General features: G+C 35.4%; 1 protein-coding gene across 5 annotated transcripts in view; it reads left to right on the top strand.

The window, feature by feature from the left end:
* The window catches only part of LOC135208447 (uncharacterized), a 683,342-nt gene that overhangs the window by 570,453 nt on the left and 99,877 nt on the right, over nucleotides 1–13,012 (top strand). For 3 of the 5 annotated variants that reach the window (XM_064240636.1, XM_064240635.1, XM_064240637.1), the window contains one exon: nucleotides 1,048–1,102. The exons of the other annotated variants lie outside the window; for them this stretch is intronic. The gene's annotated coding sequence lies outside the window, so the exon portion shown is untranslated. The remainder of the gene's footprint in view (nucleotides 1–1,047; nucleotides 1,103–13,012) is intronic. 5 annotated transcript variants of the gene reach the window in all.

Raw genomic sequence — 13,012 nt, 5'->3', positions numbered from 1 at the left:
TTGATAACTTGAATGCAGCTATATAGAGGATGCTTTAGAAATACATTTTTTCTGGGGTTCGTAAGTTATCAAATAGTGAAAAAGAGAGAGAGAGAGAGAGAGAGAGAGAGAGAGAGAGAGAGAGAGAGAGAGAGAGAGAGAGACCTTACCTTACAGACCTTACAGTTCGTTCGGGTTGCCCCAGGTCCCTCAGTGAGAGAGAGAGAGAGAGAGAGAGAGAGAGAGAGAGAGAGAGAGAGAGAGAGAGAGAGAGATGGTTCTATTAAATACGTCTAATTCTTTATTTGGAATAATCAGGCATCATCATTGAGGAAATAAATTACAGACAAACAAATGTTCTGTTCGTTCTTGTGCATAAAACGTGATTTGATAAATTATGTTGGTTTTATGATCAGATGTGGAAATTAATTTGAATTTCGAATATTCCTTTTTATATTTCTAATTGATAAATTGTTTCAAGAGCTTGACTTAGGCTTTCTTCCTAATACTCTTCGCCACATTAAATTCGTATCCCAGCTATGGGCAAATGTTTTGCTTGCTCAATGAATAATAACACTTGTACTTGGTTGTATGGAATAATAAACGGCACTTTTAATGTATTTGTTTGATCGTATGTGTGTGTCTTAGTAATTGAGAGCGAGTTTTCGGAATATATATATATATATATATATATATATATATATATATATATATATACATATATATATATATATATATATATATATATATATATATATATATATATATATATATATACAGAGAGAGAGAGAGACGAGAGAGAGAGAGAGAGAGAGAGAGAGAGAGAGAGAGGTACCACTAAGCCTGAAATATGAAATATCTGTAAATTTGCATATTACTACGTTCTTAATGTATAGAGTCATATTGCTCATTATCACCGTTAAAGTAATTTGCATAAACCTAGTGCACTGACTTATAGTTACCATTTATAATCAGTTTAATTTTTTGGTTTGTATTTCTTTTCCATGCTTCTGCAACTTGTAATTTGCATCACGCCACTTCAAATAACGTTATGTCTTATATTTACAGAGTAGTCTTGGAGATGGTCCTCAAGCTTCAAAACTTCTGGCTATAAAAGCAATAGGTAAGAGTTTATTACTGTTGTAATTAATAACAGCTGATTTCTCAGGAACAGTAAAAACAATAATCATGGTTAACTATTAATCATTTTGGTATGGTACTAGAACGTAAGGCCCTTGATATCCTGAAGTCTTATCTAAGTTTGCATGCAAGGAAAAGTGAGTGGAGCATTGTGTTCAAAATTTTGGCATGCATTCGATGATTTTTGTGCATAATGGCATGATGGAGTTAAAATTATTTAAGTTTTCGTCAAATCCGATCCAGCTTTGATTCAGTAGTTAATGGATGAATGTTACAGTGTTTTCATCAGTATTTTTTTTTATAAAGGGGTATCTTTATATATATATATATTATAATATATATATATATATATATATATATTATATTTATATACTATAAATATGTATTATTGTAGTATGTATGTATGTATTGATTTACAAATAAACATACATACACATATATATACATGTATGTAAATACACTTAATGTTTGAATATGTTTTTACTACGCGCATCTTTCAATCATAAGTATATAAGCAATTCAATGCTTGGGCAAATTTTTATCCGTTATTACAAAAAAAAAAAAGGAATATTCTCTCTCTCTCTCTCTCTCTCTCTCTCTCTCTCTCTCTCTCTGGCGTTCCAAGTGTCAGATATGCTATACAAGATGAGATCGTGCCTACCACGAGCATCGTGAGGTCGCTTATCAAATGATGAAGAGTACTTAACTCGATCAGCCACGTACCCATAAAGCTATTATACTGATGGGCAGGTAGAGTGGCACTGCTGCGCAGAACCTTACTAGATCTTATTAAGGAAATGGAGTAGATGCCGTTCGTAGTAATATTCCTTCCTCTTCTTATTCGATAGTGGGTTTTATGAATTGGATGTTGATGCTACGAATATGAATTTTATGAGTTGGAGTACAATAATCAAATTTTTGTATTCCTGAAGCATTTCCTACCCTGATCTCTATATAAGCAAGTACCTATGAGCGAAAGTGAATGATACCTGTAAGGAAAGGTCTCTTATATATATATATATATATATATATATATATAATATATCTATATATATATATATAGTATATATCGAACTACAAATGTCCTTTAATATCTAATTCGCTCTACCTCGGAATTAATATATTTTTATATATGTTTAACCGAGGGGGAATTTATTAAGCGATAATAGAATTGGCGATCGACAGACGCGAACCATCGACCTCTCAATTCCAGGGCTGGCAGTGAATCACGGTAAATGTGATAGACTTATATATATATATATATATTCTATATATATATATATATATATATATATATATATATATATATATATATATATATATAGATGCATCACTTTTGTTATTTAATATCGTACCATTTATGAAAATCGATGTACACTCCATGCAAAATGAAAATTGTATATTCAAAATTTTATAGGCAAAGCCTTCAGTAAAACGGAGGATTCGTAAATATTAACATTCTAGGATGAAATAGCAGAATTTATATGATGTTTTGTTAGGAAAATTACATTTCTATAGGAGGAAGGGAAGGTTAGTGTCGTTTCTCCCTATTCGCGTTCGCAAAAGAAGAGATAAGAATCGGTAATGATTACTTGGTGTATTCTTTCCTCTGCTAAATATACGCGGTACTAAAGAAAGATCCGTAGCAGCCTTGGTCTGAATGTACGTTGTTTGTATAACCTACAGTTTTATTAATGCATAAATACATTGGAGAGGAATCAGTGTACTAATAGTTTTGAGGTCTGTTTTATTGCGCTGTGACTTTACTATTAAAGCAAAATATTTAATTTGAAATTAGTGAAATGTGTTAATTATCTTTGGCAAGCGAAGAAATTCCCATTTTTGAGGTACCTTGGATATAATATAGCCAGTAATATTCATATTTTGTCTTTACTTCTCTGGCACCAGAAGTTATCTCACATTTCCATTCCAATGTTGCTCGTCGGTGCCAACATCCACTTGGTGAAAATTTCCCTCGGGACTGGAAGCTCGCTGCATTGCCAAAAGATAGATGGCCCTGTTGATACTTAGTGAATGGGTATTCTCCATCATTTGTCACGGCTAATAAAGACTCTATGAACAACAACTGCTTAATCATTTAGTATATCCTTCATGTACCTAACTTATAAATTAAATGTGATTAGATTTTGTTAATTCCGAATTTCTAAAATTCGTTAAAGTAGCTCCATGTTGCGGGGATGTTGCAGTATATAGAAATTTTACTTTCATAGCAGTGTATAATTGCCAGACATGCTTCACTATCTCATTTGAAGTAAAGTTTATTATTGCGCTGCTGTTAACAGTTCAGACAAACATATTCATTAATTAGAATATAAGTAAAAGTGGAACATGCATTACCGATGTGATTTCTATGAAAATTGTAGATGCAAACAGAATTATGTACGAGCTGACGGCTTATATAGCTATCATGTGAAATTCAGATGACACTAAAGACTTCTTGTTAAACGTTGTGGATCATTCAAATGAGGCTCTCATTGACTTTAATGTTTTCGAACTTATTGCCTATTTATAAACAGTTCGCATTTTATATAACCAACGTATGAAGGATATTTACATTGATTAGATCCGTGCAAAGGGAGATACATTTCGGAGGAAATAATTGATTACAGTTCAGGCAACTTTAACGAAAATAAAGCACTAAGTCACATGATGAATAAAAGTGTACTATGTAAGAGTTATGTTATGGAAGCTCTTCTCAGCTTTTGATATAGAGCTTTTGATAACTGCCGAAGATTTTGATGAGGATTCACACCAGTGGCTCAGAAAGGGGCAACGCTTCTGTATTTGAAAGATTCCATTAATCCACACATGCAACATTTTACACGGAATTGCAGATCGATGGGTCACTGCCCTTATGGTCATATTTTCAGTTCAGTGATTATTCTTCTTCCAGGCTGCTTGGGAATCTGATTAAAATAAAAGATACACGATGCGTCTTTAAGGGAACGGCAGATCGACATAAAGAGGAGTGGGTGTTGGAAGAAGCATAAAACCGTATAGGGTCAATTTTCGTAAATTACGAGGGGAAGTAAGAACAGCAAACGACCAGTAAGAGAATAGCAATTTGAAGTTACTTAAATAAAACCATAACTCCAATATCCACGAGGAAAACCAATTAGAAACTAAGATCGAGCGAAAACAACAATAACTAAGCAGACTGGAAGCGAAAAGAAGGCATTCAAATGAATGGTCAGGCTTGACGTTTAAACCCTTAATATCAGTAATTTAAATCATATAAGATGGTTTAAGGTCACCAGCAGCCGCCGGATCTCACCACTAACATCTCACCTTTCTTTTGGTGTCCCATCCATAATTTTCCATCTACCGTAATGCTTATCCTCAACCTTTCTGAACCCAACCCCCACCCCTTTACCTAACCCACCCCACTATAATCATCACCCTCCAGCCTAAGTAGGATTTATCATCATGATCATTATCACGAGACAGAGCCTTTGAAACCACATGTGCCCGATCTTTTTGTCTAGGTTTTGTGTCCGTATTTCTTGCCGTTTTCGAACGATTTTTTTTTTCTTTTAATGGGAACAGTGATTAGGCTTTCATCCAAAGTGGTTAAGGCCACCAGCAGTCTGTTCTGTTACGTAACAACTCAACTCTCCCTCGCTCTCCCTTCTGTGATTTTCCATCTGTCATCATACTTATCCTCAGTCTTTCTCCCTCCCCAATTCGCATTCATTCCCCGAATATTTCCTCCCAGCCCAAATAGGGACTGTCATCACATGTTCCCGATCTTTTCTTTAGGGTTGGTGCTCGTGTCTCTTGACGTTTTAGATTTTTTTTTTTTTTTATTAGAACTGTGCGAGATACTGCTTCTTTCATAGGGCCGGCTCTCTACATTTTAAGGTAATTAGTCATTTGTACAAGGAGCCAGACCGATAACTGGCCGGTTTCCAGGGATAGCTTACCTTGTGACACTCCGTTTCAGCTCACTTTCAAACTTAGTCTAAAAAGTCATGTCAACTGAACCACGAAATATCGTGTTAAAACACCGTTCAAGAAGATTTTGAACTGTTTTCACTTTCACATAATCCTGTAGTATGCCTTAATATTTACACGGTAACATAATTGTATATAATATTCATATTGCTCACGTCTCTAGCTCCGGATTCGTTTCATAAAACAAAGACAATTTTTCGTGAGGAACTCACTACTGTATTTCTAAAGCTACTATGCTTTCATCCACAACAGTTCTGGCCCATGTACGAGTACAGCCAGTTTTTAGGCGGGGAAACTCCTAGTATTCTGCCAGTAAGGTGCAAAATTACCTTTAGATCAAAATTGTTCATTATCCCATCGTGATTCTGTCATTCTAGGAAAGGCTCTTTCGGAATCGTAAAGTCTTCTTGGAGTTACGTACCAGTCATTTCAATGAAGTCGCTCGCCTAAAATCGATAGAAAACGCTCTGATCTGCATTCACAAAAGAAGTCTCTTGTTCGGTAGGTTAACAAAAGGAGCTAATTCGACCATGAAAACCAATTGCAACCGATGTATGGGCTATATTTTGGTACAGAAAAGTTATAAAACGTGTCCCTAAAATAGTTGACATGTTTTTAGGAGATACTGTTTTCATTATAAAAGAAGAAAAACCGTTGACTACATTTAAGTATGACTTAGTGAAATTTACTGCGAGGCTTGTCAGATTTTTTTTAATGCAAATTCGGATTATAGCAGTATGTAGTTAGGTCTGAAGACCTAATTTGAAAAATGATTACATTCATGACCATTAAGACGTGTTTTTGTTCAAGGGATATTTGAAAATTTTAACGATCTTATGAATAAACTAAAGCACCTAGTTCTGGCAAAAAATTTTTTTTATCAAGTTATTGAATGTTGCTGTAAAGTTATAAGGATCTGTTTCACTCTGAAAGGAATATGTTTTGAGAATCTGAGGATATGATTTAAGGGGAATCATCTTTAGAAGTTGCCCACTGACGCAAAGTTATTCATGCTAACTTGCTGTAAGGATGGACATCATGAGGTTATTTTCTTCAGATTGTTTACCTTTTGGCGTACATGCTTCTGAGTTTGATAAATAATCAGTAATTTACTGCGCAATCTTACTTTCACAGATTGTTATGCTCATGTGTATTAAAAGATACTGGAATAAATGATTAAGTAATTATTATAGAAAATAAGTACGTCAAATAAAGTTGAAGGTAATGGCGCATGGTACTTTAAAGCATTCATATCTCAAAAACATAATCATCAATAGCACTTCCTGGAAGAGTGTACTGCAGTTCTAGGGTAAAAGAACTTGAAGGCCGTTTGTACTAACCACTGTAATAGTACGACCATTTCTAGAAGAGCAAGCGGTAGAAACAATAGTTAGACATTCTCGTAGGAAACCTCTTTTAAAAGGACTTTCTTTTTGAAGATAAAACGATCCTTGAAGATTGAAGACATAATAAGCTGACTGTTCCAGCAAGAGAAGAGCATAATATGGGATTATGATATCTTACGAACAATATCCATTTGATTTTAAAGTATTGCCAAACCCATACACAGACGCGAAGTCAAAGGCAGCATCAAGTAATCTCTCTCTCTCTCTCTCCTCTCTCTCTCTCTCTCTCTCTCTCTCTCTGCAATCGATAATCCCCTGAAATTTCCCCATTTCCCCTCCATCTGTATATCGTCCCTCTAATGTTCCCTATATCCCAGAGATCACCACCCATCCACCCCCACCTCCCCCGTGCCTATTGGCCTCGTACCTGTCAGGGGGTGTGCAAGGGCCGCCTCCCCCCTTCTTCTGTTTTGGAGAATTATGTGGTGACATCCTTGACACCTCGCCATCTTTCTTCCTCCTTTTCCAGGAGGAGCCTTGTCTAGTGGGTGAATGGAATAATTGCCTCTCAGAGTGATTTCTTTATTGTGGCTGGAAGAAGAACAAGGCAAAGGAGAATAGATGATAAAAAGAGGGAATGACATAACTGATATAGCCTTTTTTTTCCTGCGATCCATATTTATAGCTTTAATGTTAGTCATTTAGTATGTGGTCTTATCAACATTCACTCCTTTGAAAAGTGACGATACAATTGACCGATTTCTTGATCCTATAAACGACTAAAAGAAAAAAAGGCTTAACAATTTAATCAAAAGACTGCAACCTGGAAGAGCAGAAATTGCAATTAGAAGATTTACAGGAAGATTTTTGATGCATATAGAGCAAAGTTATAACGACACTGTTTTATAAAATACTTGGTTATGCATGGCAATATCAGCAAAGTTAGAAATGATATCGAAACTGGGAAAAACCATTGATATGTTATTTGTTACATAATTTAAATTTCGCAAAAAACAAATTCTGCACTTTATGGATGTGAAAGTAAGTATGCTCTTCATTGTAGAGCATTTCTTAAAAAAGAAAAAAAAAATCTTACTCTGGGTTTGCCCCAATCAGCTAATGTTTCTCTGTCTCATATTCGCCTCAAAGGGTAGGAGATTCGTGAACATCAACAGGGTTCATTTTCAAGGATTTATTATCCAGTCTCCAGAAACGAGTGTTTACATAGTAAATTATGATTTTTAGGCCACGGAATTATTATCTAACTTCCCAATGCGTAGTCTAGTCTTCAGAATATTGTCAGAAATTAAAAAGTTTCATGTAGAAAGCCATCCATGTTGGAAAGTGCAAGATATGGCCCATCGATTACTTGCAATTGTTAGTGCATTAATCTTTAATTTAGCCGTGACATTATAAAGAGATGAATGGTCCTTCACCAATGAAATACAGACCTGGCTCCATTTGGACAGTGTTCAAGAGGAAGAGCGAAAGTGAATAATTCAGGTCCTAGACTTATGTGATATTACAAAGTGGTGAGTACTTTAAGGAGGCCTTGATGTTTATGACTAAGATGACTGAAAAGATACTGTTATTTAGAGACAATGTGGTCTTTCCTTTTCTCTCAGTTTTGTGTAGGCGAAGTGTTAATCTTCCCAATTGAAAAGGCGTCTGTATATGCAATGATCTATTCATATGAATGCTATAACTTTATGTCTCATCAAGTTCTTTCATCTTCTTTCATAGGTCAGGAGAAGTGCTGTGCTGTGTGCGTTTGATGTGGTATTAAGGATTGTTGATAGTAAGAGGATACCTTTTAAGTATAGCTGCAAAATCAAAATCCCCGGAATGTCATCAATGCATCTGGAAGGAATGATAACTAAAAGACTGAGATTAAGCGCATTACTCAATACTATCGTCACTAATATCAAACAGGGAGAGACTCGTATTTTAGAACAATGTAAAGATTATTTTCAATGCTTTTCTTGTAAGGCCTCGTAACTTGGTGACTGCGCGTCTAGCTCATTACTGAACAATCTGTGTTCGAATTTCGAAACGTTTCTCTAAACTTCATTATGCCTCTGTTGACCCAAGCAGTGAAGTATGTAATTAGTTGTTAGACGACTGTTGTGATTTGCAGTTAGGGATGAGAGATGAACAATACTCAAGAAAAACTAGACGGGGTTGATCGTTGTACCGTCAAAACGGTAGGGCATGTACGAGGCCATTTTCACTCCACGAGGTGAAAATGTTTATAATATATTCAGTATATCCTCTCTCTCTCTCTCTCTCTCTCTCCGCATATAAATATGAAATGGCTCTGGTGTTTCCGCCTTTGATAGCTGAGGAGCCTTCCAAGCAAGCAAGTCTTTTGAAAAACCGACTAGAATCGATGAAAGCAAACTCTTCTGCAAAGTAAGGCAAAGAGCTTAGAGTTCGCGGATTCTAATGCTCCGTCATCTTTAATTTCCTTATTTTCTTTCCCAAAAAAATAACATTTTAAGAGTTCTTTTTCTCTCTCTCTCTCTCTCTCTTTCTCTCTCTCTCTCTCTCACATTTTTGCTCCTCCTCTCGTTTGAAATTGGTTTACTTTTCTCTTCTCCACTAATTCCTCCCCTTCCTTCCCGATTAGATATGAATGCTTTTTCCAATACTTGAGTTTTCCAATCTGGATCAGGTTTCATTTCTCACCGTCCTGTTCATGTGATCTTGGGTAATTGTTATCCAGCTTATTATTATCACCCCTAAAGGTCATTGTAATTTTTCATCATCTTGATTGTCTCGACGCCAAAAACATATCAAATTACACTTGTAATTTTCAGTAAGTTTCCTCTTTTGATTTTTTTTTTCTCTCTAAGAGAATATCTGTTTCCGTCATGATCTTCTAGTTTAATCGTTTGTTTTTTCTTAACTTCTTATTGTCGTTTACCCTCATTTCATTGTTTATGTTATTTGCCTTTCTTTCACTACATCTTATCCCTTTCTGCTTCTATTTCTTGAAGTTTACTGTTTTAACCGTTAATCCTTTTTCTTTCATGCCTTTTTCCTTTACCCCATTTTCGCATAGCGTCATAGACTTTTTCTTCTATATTTTGCTATTCTAAATAAAATAAACATTTTCATTGGTGTGATCTGGTTCCTTGAGTGGCTTCTGAGATAATCAACTTACGTCTGATTTCTCATTTTTAAATAACATTTAGCGTCTAGTTTTTTGGGGTCCCCAGCGTAATTCTATTATCTTTCCCCTTCGGTAAATCTGATCATTTCATAAAGGGTCCAGAAGCAATTTAATGACTGAGAATTGAATATAAATAGATGTATGTATACACATATATATGTGTGTTAAGTGTGTTTGTAAATGTTGCAATGTTGTTAAGACGTCTTATCTTCTGTGTTGCTTCCCACTGACCGTCTTAAAATCCGAAATAGGACACCAATGAGGACACTTTCCTGCCGCATAGGACTTGAACCCATTCCTGCGAAGAGAGTGATCAATCCAAAAATCTACGATACTAAGAAACATTTTATTATAAAATATTATTCTCTGTGTTAAAGAATAAAATAGCTTTCTTTTGTACTTAATCCAAATACGTTATTCTAGATTTCGTTCACTTATTTCCCCTTTTGGATTTTATGCTCAGTCTTCTGTAGGCTCTTGTAATCTTGAAGTGAAAGGGCTGACGTGTCCCACTGCATTGATAATCACGGTTATGATCAAATTCTTTATGATATATGTCGTGCAATAAACGAATCCCAAAATCCTGTGGTACGTAGGATTTGATGGCGGTTTCTACTTCGACTTGTTTTGCATTTTAACATGTAACTATTCATTTATACAGGGTAAATAGAAAATTCATCAGAAACTGGGAAAATTAAACGAGTTATGTCCATCACTGGACTTCGCTTATTAAATAAAAATGGTTAGTGACTGGCGCTGCTGACGATCTAATACCGCTGACTTCGTCAACATTAGCACTGGGCAAAGGGAAGTGTTGTACAGCACGGAAATCTGTTTTCATTACTGCACAAGGTTCGAGGAAGGCAAGTCGAGAATCTGACTCGTAAGCCTCGGGAATTTCCATTGTTATTCTTCTGCCTCAAACTTGCCGGACGTCTGTGCCTCTTTTGACAATCAGCGCTTTGTCCACTTACCGCGAAATGTGTTACCGTTCAGACTTCCCAATATTAATTTGGTCAAAACTTGAAAATAGTGAAGAAGAAATTTGGAATAAATCTAAAAAATTAAATAAAGAGGAGAAAAGCACATGAATTTCATTGTTATTGTGAATTGCTACCGTTGCCTCTACGAAGCAAAGACCTGACAATAATAACGATAATAAGAATGAGGTGAATCAGGAGGTGACGCGATAATGTTTACAGACATATTATCAAATTTAATACTGAAATATAGATTAGAGTGGGGATCGGAGAAAAGACACATGTTCATCGTGTTTCCCAAAGCTATAAGGATTAGGTACGCACAAGAAATATGTACATCATTTCATTCATCTAAATAGCTTCCTTACTCTCTGACAGAAATGAAAATATTGTCTGAAATAAGACTGGCAGTTTTAGGGGTAAAGGGAAAGTTCACAAAGCTTAGATGACCCCTTGAAGATTTTATGTGATCATTGATAATTCGTCATTACTGAGTGCTTTACAAAATTTTTACCTTATCCAAGTTAAACCTAAACAACTTTTTCCTAAACGATTTTCTGTTACTTTTTGTTTGGATGGTTAGGCTTCTGTATTAAATAACTTTTTTATTTTACATGGCAGTGATTCATGATTAGATTATTTATAAAGTACTTAGTTTCTCTCTAATACATCATAGATCATAAACTGTAGTGCTGGTAGCATTAGTTTTTTCCTTAGGTCATCACTCCCAAAATGCGAAGTACTGGCGGAAGGTGCGTGCATGTGCGAATATATACAGGGTGTCCATAAAGTCCCAGTACTATTACAAGTATATATATATTGTAATGGTACTGGGACTTTATGGACACCCTGTATTTTTCCCGCTCTTAAAGGTACCGGCATCTAAAGTATATAGTTTCCCTTTTTCCCTGACATGTATTTTAGGACGAGGTCCTTTTTATTGCCTTCATAGGACGGTGACACCCATACATAGATGGGTTGACTGGTAGACGGTTTCCACGGACCTGACAAACGTGAGCCACGGTTGCAATAAACCAGAGTTAGCGGTTCACTACGGCATTTGTAAGAGCATAATTTTCTAATGTGGGATAAATGTCTCTCGGACTGAATATTTTTTTCTCTCTCCGGAAGGCCGTTTCTTTTCGCGTCTTCTATCGATCGGCTCCTACCACTTCCTTTACGCAACAAGGAAGGAAGAAAGGAAGAGAGGCTGATAATTCCCTTTCCACGAAGAAGCTGTCGTTGTCACTGAAATCAATACCTTGGGTTAATTTTAATTTATATATATATATATATATATATATATATATATATATATATATATATATATATCTAGGTAATAGATTTGACATTTCTGTTTCTCTTTCCGACGTCGTAAAGGTTTACAATTCAGAATGTTTTTATCTTCTAGAAATTTTGGAGAGAGAGAGAGAGAGAGAGAGAGAGAGAGAGACTGTAGGACTCTTAGTGGTCCTCCAGTACTTGTGGTCTCACGCGACTTCTTCAGCAGGGCATTAACAATCACATAAAATGAATTTATTCACTCATAACACGACTCCTTCACAGGTTATAGGCACATCTTCAGTCGTAAAGCGATCCCGCAGCAAGCATTTTATTATCCAGGTCATCGTGCAAAGACAAGACCTCGCTTCACAACGATCCGTCGACCAACCACTCTTCCAAAACAGACAAATAAATGAATAAATAAACAAATGAATGAGTAAATAATTCAGAAGATCTCTCGAGGTGAAGATAATCCCGTGGACCAAGTTTGGGAGAGTTGAGGCATTTTTAAAGTACTACGACAGTTCAACTTTTGACAAATGTCAAGACTCTTAAGAGATGGTCTGTCCTTGATTGGCGAGTCTAACAAAAATGTCGGTGGTCCAGTGATTTATATCTCAGTTTTCCTCTTTTTAGACCATTCGTTATTTTGGTTATGATTATTATTTATTACCTACTTTACCGCCTTCTTAATCATTATCACTGCGATTAATATTATTATGGACCCGTATTAGTATATTCTGTTTTGAAACGCAAGTCGTGCAATTTCATTTTCCATTTACAAGAGACTAATTGATAAACTTCATCGCCGCCTTCAAGGCAAAAGAATAATGATTATGCTGTTTCCATTTATTTCCTGACCAGATGTAATGCATGTGCATTGCATATCAAGTTTAATCTCACGCGATTAAATTAATAATTATGTTCCATAAACAAACGCTCATATGAGTTAGTTGCCATTAACTGTGTTTTGCTCTCTCTGTAACCATTTCTATTAGGCAAGACGACTTATTAAGATTAAATGTATATATATGTGTCTGTGTCCTCTTCCATTTAATGATTATATATATATATATATATATATATATATATATATATATATATATATAGATAGATATATATATATATATTAT

This window comes from Macrobrachium nipponense, chromosome 35, assembly GCF_015104395.2.
Source record: "Macrobrachium nipponense isolate FS-2020 chromosome 35, ASM1510439v2, whole genome shotgun sequence".
Lineage (NCBI taxonomy): Eukaryota > Metazoa > Arthropoda > Malacostraca > Decapoda > Palaemonidae > Macrobrachium > Macrobrachium nipponense.
Note: the sequence above shows the minus strand (reverse complement) of the source record. Positions and strands in the feature narration are given on the sequence as shown.